This window comes from Propithecus coquereli, unplaced genomic scaffold, assembly GCF_000956105.1.
Source record: "Propithecus coquereli isolate 6110/MARCELLA unplaced genomic scaffold, Pcoq_1.0 Scaffold1, whole genome shotgun sequence".
Lineage (NCBI taxonomy): Eukaryota > Metazoa > Chordata > Mammalia > Primates > Indriidae > Propithecus > Propithecus coquereli.
Window position 1 is genome coordinate 18967549 of NW_012133857.1, and position 17294 is coordinate 18984842.

Consider the following 17294-nt stretch of genomic DNA (forward strand, 5'->3'; position numbering starts at 1 on the left):
GAGCTGCTGGCTGCATCCTGCTCTGTGGAATATAAACAGTGCCCCGGCTCACGCCAGCTGCATGGAGATGACCTGACTTAGGAGCCAGGGCAAGGGACATGGCAGGGGACCTCAACAGAGGCAGCCTCTGGGACGACAGCAAAGGGGCAGGAATCCACTCCTCATCCCTCACTCCCAGTATCTGGCAGCTTTTAGTGAAGCTTCCACTTGGTAGAACATTCTCCCCATCCCTTCTGTAGAGAAACGTGGCCTTTGATTTCCCACCCAATGACCTTGTCAGGCCATTGTCTTCTGTTGCTTCTGGTTCTGTCTTCTTAAAAACCTTTCCCCACCTTGTCTAAAGCCACTCTTTTTTTATGTAATGGCTTTTCTAAAGTACAAAGATTATTTTTTTAGTTTACTAATTCGAAAATCTTTTTTTTTAAAAAGAAGTTCTATTACTGGGCTCTTAAGGAAACATCTTTGTATCTACAGTGTATTTGAAATGCACACATTAATATTTATAAATAATAACCAGATAGCGAAAGAAAATGTACAGTACAGAGAGAAAACCCTCCTGTGGGCATCAGTTTCTACACTATATATAACCACAAGTTTTGAAAATCACCTCCACATAAAACATTATTTGCAAATCTGCAAGTTACTCCAAACCAGGCTGATGGGTGAGAGGGAGCCTACTCACTCTAAGGACTTTGCAGACAGGAATTACATAAATAAAAACAACAGGCTATGGAGAAGAGAGAGATGGCAGACAAAACATTGTACAAAGACAAAGAGAACAGTTACCCTTGTCTTCCTAAGCTCCATCTGACCTGTAGTAGGTGCCGGACAGTACATGAAGACACCAAATTTAGATGGAAAAAGCCAAAGTAGCAAATTGTGGTGGCAAACCTCAATCATTTCCAGAGGGAGTCTCTAGGTATTCATCTTTCCTTTTCAGCCATTGCTTTCAAAGTTTCGAGGGTTAAGCCAGAACTTCAGATTCTCCAGGATATCCCTGCATCCCTGTTCTGAACATAGTAGGTGCTTGGAAAAATCTTTCATGCATTTGGAATCCTGCCAAGAAGCTCTCATGTCATTTTATGCCCTTGCCAGCCTCAGAAATGAGAAGCCTTCTTTGAAATAAACTGTCTCCAAGCTTTCTGGCATTTAAATATAAAAATTTAAAAACTTAAAAAAAAAAAAGCTCAATACAATCCCACAATGTGCCCAGGAGTGACTTCATGATTTCTTGAAGAATCCAGGCTGCAGGGTACCTCTCCGGCTTGTCAGTGTGCTAAGCTGAACAGACAGCAGAAAACTCTCGGAACACTGGGAAGGCTGAGTTCCAAAATGCAAAGCACGAATCGCTCAACATGAGAGACATCGCATTACAATGATTTAAGTGTTGAAAAGAAAGGTCTGACAGCCCTTCTGCTTCAGGTGACAGTGACCTTCAGGATGCTCCCTGTCTGGTGCCTGGCTCCTGAGCATTTGTGCCCAGAGGAGGATTTAAAATTTTTTTTTTTTTTTTTTAACGTCAGAGCCGCGTACGTGTACACACACACACACACATACGCACACGGCCTCTTAAGCATCCCCCAAATTTCTCTAAATGGCTTCTGCTTTGGGCTGGAAATGCCAGGTTTGGTAGCGCAAAATGCATTACAGCAAGTGAGGAGACAGGGAATCCTTGGGGGAGTCGACTTGGTCTCAGATAATCCTGCATGCACCTCAGACCCCAGAGACTCTTAAGTCTCTCTTTTTTAGTGGCTAAAGCTGCTGGGTCATGGATTCTGTATCAGAATGGGGAGGTTGAAGGGCAAACAGCAACTGGGTTCTCTTGCTTTAAAAAGGCACAGGGAGCACTGCGTGCTTGGCAGGATGGGGGATGATCCAGCTCTGTTCCACTTGCTGTGTCATCTTTTCTAAGGTTCTGCTGACTTTGTTGCTCATTCTACACAACCCAGACAGGCATTTTCTGCACACCTACAAGATATATGTACAATGCAAATGGCCCCTACTGCAGGTTGAGCACAGCACTGCTACATGAAATTGTAATTAGAACTGCTTTCCTAAGGCAATGCCCATTTGGAAGGAAACGTCAGGCTGCTCTCTGACATTCCCAAGTAACGAATGACTGAACCAGAAGCCGCTGCTGCATGATTTAGCACTACGATCCAGCAATGCAAGCAGGTGCAATTTCAAAACCAGTACACTTGCAGGTTATTGGATCTATGGGAGAGGCTTTATGCCTGACCCACATGAATGAGGTATGAATTATGGTGTTTTCCTTGAGGGCTTCTGTGAGAATAGGAGATTTAAAAAATTCTTGACCTAATTTGATTTTTCTTTTCCATTTACTTAGTATGTCTCCAGCTACATTTTACTGCTATCTAAAGAGAGCCCTCAGGGAAAATGTTTCCAGATTCTAGTTAAATAGTTCTACTGAGAACTAGCAAATGCAATACCAAGGATGCTTTCAAGCTTTACAGAGAGATGACAGAACACAGCCTGCAGAGAGGCTTCCTAAGTCCACCAACCCAGCTGCCAGACCAAGCTGGGCAAGGTCAATGCTAAACCCAGGAACAAGGTGTCCTGCTTCAAGTGTATGTACTACCCCTACCACGTGATTTTACGATGAGGCAGGAGGGTGTTTCATCAAAAAGGTTAAAAAAAAAAAGAAGAAAAGAAAAAAAAAAGAAGAAAAAAACGTCTTGAGCATTCTGTATAGGCAGTATTTTGTGAATAACAACTGTTGTGTTTTCATCTTTTTCAGGCCTTATAAATTTTTTGTTTTTCTTATCTTATTGCACCATCTAGGACCACCTATATATTGCTGATTACAAGCTGAGCTAGTGGGTACATTAGCTCAATTCCTGATTCTAAAGCAATTATTATTATTAAGATTTCATCATTAAGTATTGTGTTTGCTGAGAGCATGGAAGAGGCACCCTTTATCAAGTAGAGAAAGTTCCCTTCTGTATCAAGTATACTGGGAATTTTTATTGTAAATTGGCATTGAATTTTATCAAATGTTTCTTCTTCATTTATTCAGAGGGCAGGAAGGGAAAAAAGAACGAAGGAAGGAAAAGAAGAAGGGAGAAGAGGGAGGAAGGAAAGGCGAGAATGAAGGAGGACAGGCCCAGAGGTCATTTTTTTCATAAAGAAATTGATTCAGGAATTTAAAATGTCTCATGCTTAATTATGAACAATGATGAATAAAGCTCTCTATGTAATGTTATATTTAATATGAGTTATTTTCAGTAAATGATTTTAATATTCCTGCTCCAGGCGATACAATGATTTTTATCCTCTCCTCATTCTTCCCCCCAGTAGGTAAAAACCAAAGCAGATTGAATACAATGTAAGAAAATGCCTATCATGTCAATATAATCTAGTATAATTTTTTATTCCTTCAAAAATACTTACATTGAAACAGCCCTGGCATGTAGAACCCTCCCCACTCATTTTCCCTGCACTTCATTTTTACAGCCAGAGTGGGGCTGGGGAGTAGTACGAAGATCATCCACGTCATGTCTACGGCAGCCTTGAGACTCTATCTTTACTGGGCCACAGACAAGGTGCAGGAGAGGCTGGAGATGCAGCCATTAGCACAGGGACTCAGACTGAGGTACTGCAGGGCTGCTCTGCATCTGGCCAGGAGCAGGTGAGAGGTGAGAATCGATTGTGCCCAGCAGATGCTTTTGCCCATGAGTTGATGGAGTCATATAAAAAAGTCTTTCAAGTGTTTGGAAATACCAGGGAAGACTTTGTGGGGTTTCACCTGTGTGCCAGGTGATGTGCTGAAAACTGTGCTCCCAGGGGTTGTGTTTAATCTACCCAGTAACCCTCTAGGTGGTTTTCATCATCCTCATGTTAAACAGGAAGTTACAATCTTACAGTGATTAAGAAACTCTAGCATAAATAAATAATAATAATGACCTGATATTGGTTGCAGGAACTCATTTCAGTGTTTTACAATATATTTGTTAATTAATTCCTTCTAACATCCCTACGAGTTAACTACTATTATGATCCCCATTTTAAAGATGGGGGTGCTGAGGCATGGAGTGGGGCGACTTGCTTAAAGTCATTCAGCTAAAAAAAAAAAAGCTGATCAGGATATAAACCCAGGCAGGCTGACTGCAGAGCCCATGCCCTACACCAGGGCTTGGCTCATTTTTTCTGTAACAGGTCAGATAGTGAATATTTCAGGCTTTGCAGGCCATCCAGCCTCTTTCATGACTACTTATCTCTGCTGTCAGCCATCAACAATCTGAAAATAGATGTGTGTGGCTATGCTTCATTAAAACCTTTCTTTGTGAATACTAGAAATCAAATTTCATATAATTTTTGCATCACAAAATATTATTCTCCTTTTGATTTTTTTCAATCGTTAATATAGAAGCCATTTTTAGCTTGAGGCACATAGGAAGTGTGCTGTGTTTGGCCTGTGAGCCCTAGTTTGCTGATCACTGTTTGCTGAACAGTCATGTCCCTGGTCAGTGGTCTTCAGTCTCAGCTTTTCCACTGTGACATACCCAAAGACAACACTTCTAGGCACTGCACCCTCCCATGGGCACACCTAGTCACTGTCAGGCTCCAGCAGACAGCATGAGCTGGATGTGCATATTCTCCCTGGAGCTGGGCGTGCAGGGTCCTCCTCTGATGAGCAGGGGGTATATGTAACTCACTTTTTATGTGAGTAAACCCATCCTATTGCATGTTATTCTCTTAACTTTCTAAACAAGTCAGTCCAAACACAATACCGACTTTCCCTGACCATTAATATACATGAATAAAGGACATAAAAATGATATAGTGCTTGGGTTCTACTTCAAAATAATATGAAGTTGGGAAAGGGGGATGGAAGAAACAGCATCGTTCACAGGTTGGTGGTGGTCAAAGCTAGGTAGGTGCCAGGTGCAGGGGACTCAATCTGCAATCCTGCCTGTGGCACATGTCAAAATAAAATGTTTTTACTTTTATGATGGACATAAAATTGTTTTTACCAATGGTCCCTGGAATGCTGAACTGGAGGAGACAGGTGCTATTTGCAATTTTTGCTTCAGTTGTTAGTGAAGGCCTAGTGAGAGGGGATGCTAAAGAGACAGACATCATCCAGAATAGAAGAAACCTGCTTTAAAAAAAAATTCCCACTCCTGAATAATATAGACCAAAATAGGGAAAGGTCCATGTGGCTGGGAACATGAAAGCTGGAAGGGCTACGTCACAACATTTAAACTTAAAGGCAATAACCCAGTGGAGGGCACCAGCCCAGCTGCCAGACTCCCCGAAGGCTCTTATTCTACTGACCGCTTTCTTTATTCACTCTCATTAAGAAACCCAACAATAGGCTCTCGGTCACCGAACCCCATGACATAAAACGATCCAGTGGGGGTCAACTCTAATTTATTTCAGAAATACACAGAGAAAACAGGGGCCCCTTCAAAATCAGACTGTCCATGGACAGGAGTCCTCTGTGTTCCTGTTACATTTAGTTTAATTTGTGAGCATGCTTTGCTTCCCCATTACTGCCTCCCAAATTCATGTTTTTCTCTCCATTCCTGCAATAACACCATCTTCTACTAAAGAGGCTAAGACCACCCATCCTTGCTACATTCTCACTCCCCTTCTGTGTCTCTCCAACAAATAAATGTAAGACTCATTACAATTGCCTTGACTTTACCACCCCTCTTCCTCAGGGCCAAAGCGTGGTTCACATCATGTTACAGTTATGCCCCAGATTCTCACCCTTCAAAACTTCTAGGTCACCACAAACATTCTTGTGTTCTCACTTCTTTTCACACCTCCTATTGCCAAGGCCTTCTCCACCTTTTAAGGTCTCTCATTCACACACTGCCGCTGCCTTCTTCCAAGTCATAACCTTTACTCCAAATGGCCCCAGTCCTCCCTGACAGCTCGCTTTGTATCTTGTTCTTCAAAGAATTCCTGCAGATTCTCCCTCTTGTGTTAATGTTTCTCTAACAAAATAGTTGAGGATGCGCCATATGATTTTTATAGACCTATCCATCTATTTTAGTCTGGCTCTCATATTTACTAACTGGGTGATCTTAGGCAAGTTACTTACAGTTTCTTCAACTGAAAAAATGGAGAAATAACCTCATGATATGGTTGTAAGAATTCTGTGGGTAAGAGCTATCATTTACTGGGAATTTACAATCTGCATTGGGCACTGGGTTAAGAGCTTTATATGGGTTTTCTCATGGCATCTTCAGGACATCCTATGAGAGAGCTAATATCATTATCCCCATCTTATAGGTAAGCCAAGGTTTGAGGAGCATAAGTACATACACAAGATCACATATCTCAGGTGGTGGAGGCGAAGTGTGGACTAGGTACTGGACTACACCCCGGGGCTACACTATTCTGCTCGACAGACAGATAATGGTGATGAGCACACAGCACAGCACTTTGTGAAGAGCAAATGCTCAGTCAACGGAGCCCAGAGTGGGACTCACAAATTGGTATGATTTTACTAGAGATTATCCCCCACCTTTGCTTCTAAGAACAGGTGAGCTTATCTAATCATTCAATATATGTATATTCTTTTTCAAAAAATTGATTCTGAAATAATTTTAGATTTACAGAAGAGTTGCAAAAACAGTACAGAGGGTTCCCACACACCCTTTACTCCACTTCCTCTAATGTTACCATCTTACATAACCACAGTACAGTTATCAAAACCAAGAAATTAATATCGGCACAACACTATTAACTAAACTATTAACAGAGTTATTGGGATTTCCCCAGTTTTCCCACTAATGTCCTTTTTCTGTTCCAGGATCCAATCTAGAATCTCACCTTACATTTCTGCCTTTATCACCATGGTTTCCTACAATCTGTGACAGTTCCTTAGTCTTTTTGTCTTTTCATGATCTTATTGGAAAATACTACAGTTCTCTAATTGACCCTTGAGAAGTGTACTGGTTGGTTATTTTACAGAACGAGTCTCAATTTAGATTGGTCTGATGTTTTCTCATGATTCAGGTAATGTATTTTTTGTAAGAATCCAACAGAAGGATGTGCCCTTCTTGGTACCTCATATCAGGGGGTACCCCATGTTGCTATGTCTTATTACTGATGATGTTAACCTCGATTACTTGGTTAAGGTGAACTTATGTGTTGAACAGTGTCCCCACTAAAAGATAAGTGCAAGGTCTAACCCTGGGTACCTGTGAATGTGACCTTATTTGGAAAGATATAATCAAGTTAAGATGAGATCATACTGGGTTAGAGTGGGCCCTACATCTAATTACTGGTGTTTTTGTAAGAAGAGGGAAATTTAGACACACAGGGAGAGGATGGCCATCTGATGACAGAGAGGCAGAGATCAGAGTGATGCATCTATTAATACAAGCCAAAGAACACCAAGGATTGTCGGCAAATGCCAGGAACTAGGTAGAGGCAAGGGAGGATTCCCCTGCAGGTTTCGGAGGGAGCATAGCTCTATTGACACTTTGATTTCAGACTTTCAGCCTCTAAAACAGTAAAAACAATAAATTTCTGTTGTTTTACGCCACCTAGTTCATTGTACTTTGTTATAGCAGCCGTAGGAAACTGACAGGTCATATCTGCTAGATTTCTCTACTGTAAAGTTAGTATTATTTTCTTTGTAATTAATACATATATTGGAGGAGATACCAATATCTCCTTGTGACTTTTTGCTTCCTTCTTAATCCAATTTAGGGAGCGTTTACCCAGTATCTGCAAAGTGGGTTTTATTGAAGTGCACAGGTGTCACCGTTGGCAGAATATCTCTCAGCTGGACAGGGAGAATCAGAAGGTTGATCCAGACAGAGTACCCAAGAGGGTCATTGTTGGCTGGAGCTGGCAAGGAAGGAGCAGGTGAGGTGGCCAGCAGGCAGGCCTAGTGGATGATACAGGCATGCAGGACACATGGGCAGCAATGGGGAGACCTTCATAGGGCTGTCTGAGCAAGAGAGGGGTAAGGCTATGGGGACAGGAAGAAGAGCTTCCTTGGAGCTTTCAAGTGACTCTTTATCTTATTTTTTAGAAATAGAAAAAGACAATAATAATGAAATGATTGTTCCTAATTCTAAAATTTCCATTAAAATTTTTTTATCTGTTCTCTTTTCCCTGGCACAGAGCTAACTGACCTGGTGTCATCTGTTTCCAGAAGATGAAAGGCAAATAGTGAGGCCCAAATTCCAACGGAAGCCTGGCTTCATTGATTAGGCCAAATGTGTTTCAGAATTATTGGTTTCTAACCCACAAGGTGAGAAAAGGCCTTCAAAGCCAGAATGGTAATTTTTCTCTAGAGATACTTATCAGTGATTTCAACAAAGGGACTACAGGGTTTCTGAACTTTGACAAACCACCAGCAACGGCTCCTGGAGGGATCACGGATAACCTCAAACATGGAAGCCACACTCCTGTGTTTGTTTTCTCCAGCTGTGAGTTTGGTTGCCAGTTGCCTTGCACTAGCATCCAAGGGAGATGTGGTTTCCTCTTTGATGAAATGGCTCAACTCTCTTCTCCATATAAAGTGATACAAGGAAAAGATCCCAATTTCTTTCTTTAAATGAAAAAAGAAATGCTGGAGTCTGTTTTGTTTCATTTTTGCTAATGGGGGAACAAGGAGAGCTTGGATAACTAAAGTCCACAGAACACCCTGAGTTAGTTCAGTCTCAAACCCCAAGATGCAGACAGGCTGTTGGACTGCTGGATTGAGACCCCAACAATTTCTCTAGCCCCCTCTCATGGAATTGTCCCGCCCACCGCCACTGGTCCATAAAACTCTTTGCCTGCATCAGTCAGCACCATGAGCCAAGTCAGCACGTTTGGCTTCTCAGCCAAAGTCTGCCTGTGAGGTGGTTGCTTTTGGGGGAGCCATGGATAAGGGAGAGGCATCAGGAAAACAGCTGGTTGAGTGTAGACAATGCTAGCATGAGCCTCTGAAACAATGCTCAGAGTCCCTGCCCAAAGACAGCTTCCCAAAAAACACAAATAAAAAAATGAGGATAGAAAGGAATCATGCTTTACGACAATTTCTGTGGTCCTCCTGGCTTCATTTCCTCTAGGCCTCCCGTTTCCTTCCAGTCCGAAACATACACTGGCAAAATAGAATAGCTCTCTCATGTTTGTATAAAGTGAACGGCAAAATGAAGGAACGGTGGGGGCACAGGGCAAGTGAGATGGATTTCATCCAGCACACCCTGGAGAAGCAGTTAATTTTACTGCAAACTCCGAGAGGGCTAATGTTCTTGGCATACCATTTTGTTTCTGAGGCGACACTCCAAGATTATTACCTTTATCCTTCTCATTATCATTGAATTTTTGCCCCCACATTGTAAAAGTAACCTGTCCTACTTGCCTGCCATGTGGAAATTCATTTTTGCTGAATGAAGGTCTATGGGCTGGAAAAAAAAAAAAAAAAGAACCTTGGGAAATAATGCAGTAAAATATGGGACTCTCTGAGAGCTGAAGCAGGCAGCAGTCTAGGTTACAAACATAATCTCTTAGCAGTGCCAGTAAAATAAAACAAAACCACTGTTTCAGACACTGTATTTTTGGCTAAGGTTTTGCTCCGCAATAACTTTCAAAGTTATTCATTTTAGTCAACATTATAAGGGTAAGTCAACATTTGTCCTGGCAGCAAGCCCAAATTTGTTATTTTATTAGTCTGCTACTGGTTAAATTGGCTCAAGATTAAACACATCTAATAAATAGCCCTAAAATATTGGAGTTTAGCAGAAAACCACATTCAAATTCTCTTGCACAGGATGTTACTATTACTTAACCTTGGGCAGGAGGAGAAACGCACACCCACAGCCCGGATAAGTTCCTTTTAGCAAATGCCAGCCCCCATTGCCTGAAACTGATCATGCCCAGACACGGTGCTACAGACCTTCAGAGAAAGAGAAAGCCAAATATTTAGCTCTCTCTGCGGTCCCTTGGCCCCACATCTGCCTTCTGAACTTCAAGCAAAGCTTATTCTGTTGAGGCAAAAAGGGGCCAGATGCTCAGAGTTAAAGCACTTCAAGAGTTTGATCTCCTGAAAAAGTAGGTCTGCTGGCAGAGTCATGTCTCTGTGGCCCTTGGGGGAAGGCCAGCCTTGGGCCCAGAAGATGTTTTCTCACAGTTAGTTTCAGGTTATGCATTTTTGACAGAAATGCCACAGAAATAATATGCCCACCATGCCACACTCATTTCCAACTCTGGAAAATGGGGCCATAGCTCCACATCCCTGGTTGGATGATGCTGGCGAGGTACCAGAGGTGGCGAAGGTGTCCTGGTCACAGGCACAGGGCCCAGAGGAATGTTTCTGTGGCTTTGGGGTTTCACAGTCAGTCATTTCCTACTGACCTCTTAGGAACCCTTGGGTGGAAAGTAAGTTCTGCATTTGTTTATCTCTATAGAAAGGGATTCCCTGGCTTCCCCTTGGGCTGGGTTGGAGGAAAAGAAGAAGGGTGCCACTGGGGTTCAGGGTTCAGGAAGCTGATGTGTACAGACCTCAAGATTACCTTAAGGACATTTTCTGGGCTCCCATAGAGCTGAAGAACAAGCGGAAAGCCTCTGTAGTAAGTGATAAAGTTCTTTTCACTCTGGCCCAAAGAATGTGTCAATTCTTTGCAAAGGATCTAAGGATAAAATATGAGCCAACCTTTCTGTCCAGAGCACAACACTTTATGACCTTGGACCAACAGTGTAACCTCCATGGGCTTGGCTGCCTCTGCTGGGAAGTGGGGGTGGCTCTCCTACCCCCTCACAGAGTTGTTCGGAGGATCATATGAGGTCATGTGTGTAATGTGCTTGGCACAGGCCCGCCCAATAGAAAGCCCCCAGTAAATATTAGATTATTGCCTTTATTTCTAATGTCCAAGGAGAGGTATGGTCTCTTGCCAAGTCTGCACTCCTCCCCTCCTCTATTCCCTGCAGCACTGGATTTTGCGTTGGGCCTCCCAGGGATGGACTGGAGCTCCATGTCACCTGACACAATCATACTAACGACATGCTCTAGCCACTGAGGCTGCTGTGAGACCACATATTTTGATTCCATATTCCTGCCTTCCCTTTCTTCCTGTGGCTTTATCATCTGTTTAGTCAAGCTCTGGCTGGACAGAGCAAAACCGGGAGTGGTTTGGCAGGATCCAAGGCTATATTGAAGGAGAGGAAAACGTCGGTGGTGAAATCCCAAGATAAGAGCTTGAGTCAGGGGAGGGTGTCCAATAGCTGGGTCTTGAGGTCTGCATCAAACCTCTCCCACCCCGACACTGCTGAATTATGGGAAAGAAGAGCTGGTCTCCAGTCTTGCCAGATTATTCCAATACTGTACGGGATTAGGTAATGAGAGGAGCTCCGGTCATTCAACCCATGTCAAACGTGCAAGGTGAACTTTTCCACAAAAATAACATGCTACCAGAAAGGGCCACATAGAACTGCAGACATGTTCTCTTTCTCATCCACCTGTCATTCTTTGAAGCTCAGCATTATCTTAGCTTCCCAGAAGAAGAAAAAGAAGTATGAAGATGAAAAAGGATGCACAGATCTTAATCGCAATGTCCCAAAGGAAGGACAGACTGTTCCAGCTGAATCTGGGATGATCAAACACATCTCAGGCAAGCGAAGCTGACAGTCAGGTCTGCCAAATGACTGAAGACTAGATGGGGACGAGGGATCCCACATTTGGCTGCACAGTAAAAATTAAAGGGACATCCAACCAACGGCACTGGGTCTGTAGGAGAAGAAGATAGATTCCCTTCTCTTGCTGTCTGGTTGGTTTCTGTTTTTGACAAGAGCCATGATTTGGAGCAGATAAGCCTTGCAGAGACGTGACCTCCAGAGAGAAACACAAAATACATTTGTGGTGCTCCCCAGTAACACCCAGCTGTCCTTCCTAGCACAAATTATTCCTTCAAATGTTTGGTCCATGTGTGTCCTCGGCAGCACATGCCCACACTCAGAACCAGGGAACATAGCACTCGGGTGTTTGAGAACACTCTGCTCCCAACTGAGAACAAAATACACCAAAATCTGATTATTCAAAATAGAAAAAGCTACCAAACAACCACATGGGATTGACTGAATTCGGAATTTAAAAAAAATGAAACTTTCCTGTTTTTGGCTTTCAGCTGATATCTAAACCACCCAATGAGCAAGTATGCAATAAAAGCAAGGGGCTAAGCATGCTGCTTGGGAAACAGTGAGGTAGGTAATCTATTAATATAATGGATTCATATGGCATTTCTGTTACCCCCACACACCCCAAATGAGCAGATGAATAGTTTCAAAATGTTATTCCTTGGGAGGGGCATGTGTGGGTGTGTGTCTGCATATGTGTGCACATGCCTGCAGAACACCAGACTGACTTTATTTGTTGGGACAGTTTTCATTCTGTAACATATTTTTAACGACAGGAATTAAAAAATACCCATGAACAATGGATTTTCCTAAAGGACCCTAACAAACACTGGCTCTCAGTGCCGTATACTTGCAACCTTGAAAACATAGTGATTATGCGTTATTTTGAACTCTCAGCAATTAATATGCAACCAGATGTATCATTATCTACAGTCTATTAAAATTCAGAAGCCTGTGAACATGAAAAGTAAGGTAGCACATGCAAAGAAGGCAAGGAGCCTCAGAGACCCAGCCCTGGTTTCAATTCCAAAGAGATAGTAGGGAGAACGGGGAGACAATGGCAGTTGACTAAAAACGAAAGACAGAAATACAAACCTGTGATTTGGCTGTTGGATTTTGTGGAAAAAAAAAAAAAAAGAAAAAAAAAGTTGGCTTAGCCACTGGAGAGTTGGTGGTAAGGGGTGTCAATAAAAGTTTCCAGAAAAGACAAAGGCAGTTTTGTGGTAAAGTGAAAATGGTATTTATTCTTGAGGATGCCTGCAGCAGAGAAGGGCAAAATCCTCATGTATTTTCCAGCATGGGCCATCTGTGGAGGGGAGGGTTCCTTTTAAAGACTGCTGGGAGTCTAACCTGGCAAAATAATTTCCCTGGTAAAGGCTCCCTGAGCACCCCCAGGTTGGCAGGGCACAGGGATGGAGTGAAAGACTCATTTATGTGCCAGGCCCTCCTTCCTTCTGCCCCATTTAAGAGTCAGGCAAGGGGTACTGCTGAGTTTACAAAGGGAGGTGGCGAGGGCCACCTGACCCTGCAACTCCTCAATCAACTGCTATTAAATAAATTACATGCTGCCAGGGCTCCTGCCTACTCACAGATTCTAGCAATTTTCTAGAAACAGAGCAGGCGTCCTGCACCTGACCCAGGTGTGACTCCTTGACTCCGAAGCCTACATAAACAACCGGGGACCCCTGCGAGAGGGAAGGAGGTTAGGCTGGTGCTAGCTGCTGGCACACACACTCTCGTCCATTCCATACAGCAGCCCCATTACTCTATTTTATAGAAGAGGAAGTAGGTGTTCAGAGAATTGAAATAACTTGCTCCAGGTCATACCCAGTAATTAATTGGCAGAGCTGAAATTCGAATTCAAATCCACCTGACTTGAAAGCCTTCCCCACCACCTCCACACTGGCTCCCCAGGACACACATTTCCTCTCATAATAAAAACATAATCGCAAAATACAGGGAGACTTTGTGCCAGGTTGTGCCAAAGTGCTTTCTGCATTATTTCTTTGACTTCTCTTAAGTTGGTGCTATTAATATACCCACTTCACAAAGCAGGCAACTGAGACTTAGAGAGGCTAAGAACCTGGCATAAAGTCACGCAGCCAGGATTGAGTCGAGTCCAAGGCTACTTCTCAGCAAGGCCTAGGTTCTTAACCACAGCACTGTTGTTTCCTAAACCAGGTGGGAACCCTAAAGGAGACCACAGAGGCAGAAGGGACGCGGACACTGAGGCAGGGGTGCAGAAGGAGAGTGTTCACTCAGCATCCAAGCCCATCACTCTGGACTCAGCAGCTCCTCTTGACTCCCCCCCAGCCCAAGTGCGCAGGTGCTCTGCTCATGTGCCCCCAACGGGCACTCCCTCTGCTAGGGACACAACTGGAGACTGGTGGGTGGCATCTGGCATCAGGGGGGCTTACTGGATGGCCATCTCCCAATATCTCCCCCTCCCCAGTCTGCCAAGCTCCCCAAAGAGATTGCCTCCCCTCCCCCATCCTCACTACCTGTTTTAAGGGTTGTTAATGATTTGGTCAAATTCAAGCAGAAGCTCCTGGAGGGCAGAAAGCATGTGGTTTCTTTTTTAAACCCAGGGGGGAAATGATATGCATTGCCAGGTCTCAATAAATATTTACTGACAATTAAAGAGCCTTGGGGTCATTTTTCAGTTGCCCAACTCTTTACTAGCTTGTATTCATCACACTAAGGAGTCTCCCAGTATTTCTAACAAAGAATCTATTTATAATTAAAGCACACTGCTAATGAATAGGGCATGGAGAACTCAAAGCAACCTAATCCACCCTAACTTGCTGGCCTTGGGTCTGTGCCTGTGGCCAGCACTTGGCTAAGATTCCCAGATGATGCATGTCAGGTGGGAGGCTGGCCTCGGGACAACTCAATCCCTGGCTCCTATGGCCAAGGGCGCCTCTCTGCCCAGAGCTCAGACACCACTCCCTTTTTAAAAGTCATTCTGGGAACAACTAGAAAAACACACTACATTTTTGTTGTTGTTGTTGTTCTACCTGGCAGGAATCAACGCGAAGCTTGCCAGTGTGCTTGGAACATCTTTTGTTAAAAAAAGTAATGCCCAGTGCCAACTTGGATCCCTGGGAAACTGGGTGGTCATTTCCCAAAAGGAAAGAGCTACCTTCTAGCAGTCCCCTTGATAAGGATAACCATCCACAGCTTCTACTCCACTGATCTACATTCAGAATAGATGCTGCTGCCAACGATCTGTTAAACAATTCCTCTGTGGAAGCAGCTCTTTGTATGCCCATTCCATCCACACAATTCCCTTGGAAATTCTCAAGTTTCAGATGAGGAAACTGAGGCTTAGAGAATGAGACACTGGTCCAAGGTCTCTCAGTTCAGAGGTGGCCAAGTGGGGATTTGAATTCAGTTCAGTCTGACCCTCAAATCCAAGTTCCTAATCACTACATTCTACTGCTGCCCCAAATTAAAATGTAATCTTGCCCAATCCTTCCCCCAGGGGAAAGGGCAGAAGGAAGAGGATGTGTTAAATAATTTCATCTGGAACTTTCGAACTCTCTTTGAAGCTTTGAAAGGAAAAAAGATTTATGTTCTTAGGACAGAAATCCATTTTGTTTTTTTTTTAATTAGCTAATGTGTAGCCCAGAATTGTTTTCTATGACACATCAAAGCCAATTTTTGTCACTTAAAAGTCATAATTTCTGAAATTTAGGTCCTATGCTCAATGTCCAAATTTCTAGTTTAATCTGCAAGTGGCGGTGCCCAAACTTGGGAATTTATTGTTGTAGAGTTCTAATACTTACAAGAGCCCATCAGAACGTGCCTAGTGCACTGTTTCCAAACTCTTGGTACCATTATGACAATTTTTTTGCCATATGTACATATTATCAGAGCTGTTATGTACTTAATAGTTCCTTAAATAACTCATTTTTTACCTAAGTAAACTTATTGTAAAAATAAACTATAGCACCTTAAATGGTAAATCACTATCACACTTGCCATTAACAAAAACTACCTTAAAAAAATGACCCGTTAACTTCTTGTTAGATACTCTTACCTGCCTGAAGCTTCCAAGGCTGAAGCCTGCGATATGTTAAAAAGCGAAATTAGCAAGTGATAGAGAGGTGTTAAAGACACGCTAGCTCCAAACTGAGACTAGACTTAATCAGAAGGATCAAGGAGAATTAAAAAGGGAAAGTGATTAAATTACTTTGTGTCTTGTCTCTGTATCATTTGCGTTGCTCCAAGTGGTATGAAACCCACCTTTTGGGAAATAATGATCTAATGCAATTCTCTCATTCCAGAAACAAAGATTCTGAGGCCCTGAGAAACTGAGCCTACTTGTACCTTGTCCCCAGCTGGTTGGAAAGCTCCTGTAAGAATAGGCTTAGACATAAATGCTGTGTTTAAGAGACCTCCAAAGCAAGCTCCTGTTCCTTGATGCTGATGCCAGAACCAAGCTCACTCTCCTAGGCCATTAGAGCCTGGGTAGAAAGCATTCAAAGACTAACAGGAGAAAACAAGGTGCCTTTTCTGATGCTTTCTCCTTCAAAGCTCTTAGATAAGTCACCATCAAACAGCTAAGGCGGAAGGAGGTCAAGGTGACACTTCATCATGTATTTGTGGCTTACACACAAGCCCCCATCAATTTTTCCCCTCTTCTAACAGTTTATTTCCTTCTTGGTATGGGGGGGTGGGGAACGACAGGGTCCCCTCTTTGTCTCCCACGCTAGAGTGCCATGGTGTCATGAGAGCTCACTGCAACCTCCAACTCTTGGGCTCAAGCGATCCTCCTGCCTTAGCCTCCCAAGTAGCTGGGACTACAGGCAAGTGCCACCACATCCAGCTAATATTTCTATTTTATGTAGAGACAGGGTCTGTGGCTCTTGCTCAGGTTGGTCTCAAACTCCTGGCCTCAGGTGATCCTCCCACTTTGGCCCCCCAGAGTGCTAGGATTACAGGCATTAACCACCACGCCCAGCCATTATTTCCTTCTTTACAGTGGTTTCTGACTCTTTCTGCAAGACCACACCCAGAAGCACCCGAGAAAACCACCAACCAGCAAGTAAGATGGCTGACAAGATTTGAGAAAATGAACCAAGACCATCAAAACCTAACAGGATGTTGATGAGCCAACCCATCCCTCCCCCTCCCCTGTGAAGTCAAAAATTAAACACCATTAAATTGGAACTAATTGATCAACACTTATGTGCACATATGGAAATAACTTTCACTGGAAATTAAGCAGAAGGGAGTAGGGAGGAGGGGATGGGAAAATTCATACCTAACAGGTACAGTGCACACTATCTGGGGGATGGGCACACTTACAACTTTGACTCAATTGGTACAAAAGCAATTTATGTAACCAAAACATTTGTACTCCTGTAATATTTTGAAATACATTTTTTTAAGAAGTTCTTTTCCTTTGTCTTGCCACTTCTCTAAAAATTTACTGTTCTTTGTTGAAGGTGCTATATAAGCTAGAATTCAAAGCCTCCTCTTTGAGAACTACTTGTTCTCTCGGTGTCTCCCATGTATATATGAAATAAACATGTTAATAAACAAATAAAAATAGTCTTTACCAGTGACCTTCGGTTATCTTCTCCATATTTGCCTGGGGTGGTTCTTGACAGGCCTTCCTCACTTGGGGATTATGCCAATATAAGATAACACACTTGAGAAGGCAGCTTGCATTGGCCTTG

At 43.1% G+C, this 17294-nt stretch overlaps 1 protein-coding gene across 1 annotated transcript in view; it reads right to left on the bottom strand.

Moving 5' to 3' along the window:
- ARHGEF3 (Rho guanine nucleotide exchange factor (GEF) 3) overlaps window positions 1–17294 on the bottom strand; it is a 198196-nt gene that overhangs the window by 46443 nt on the left and 134459 nt on the right. The window lies entirely within an intron of this gene.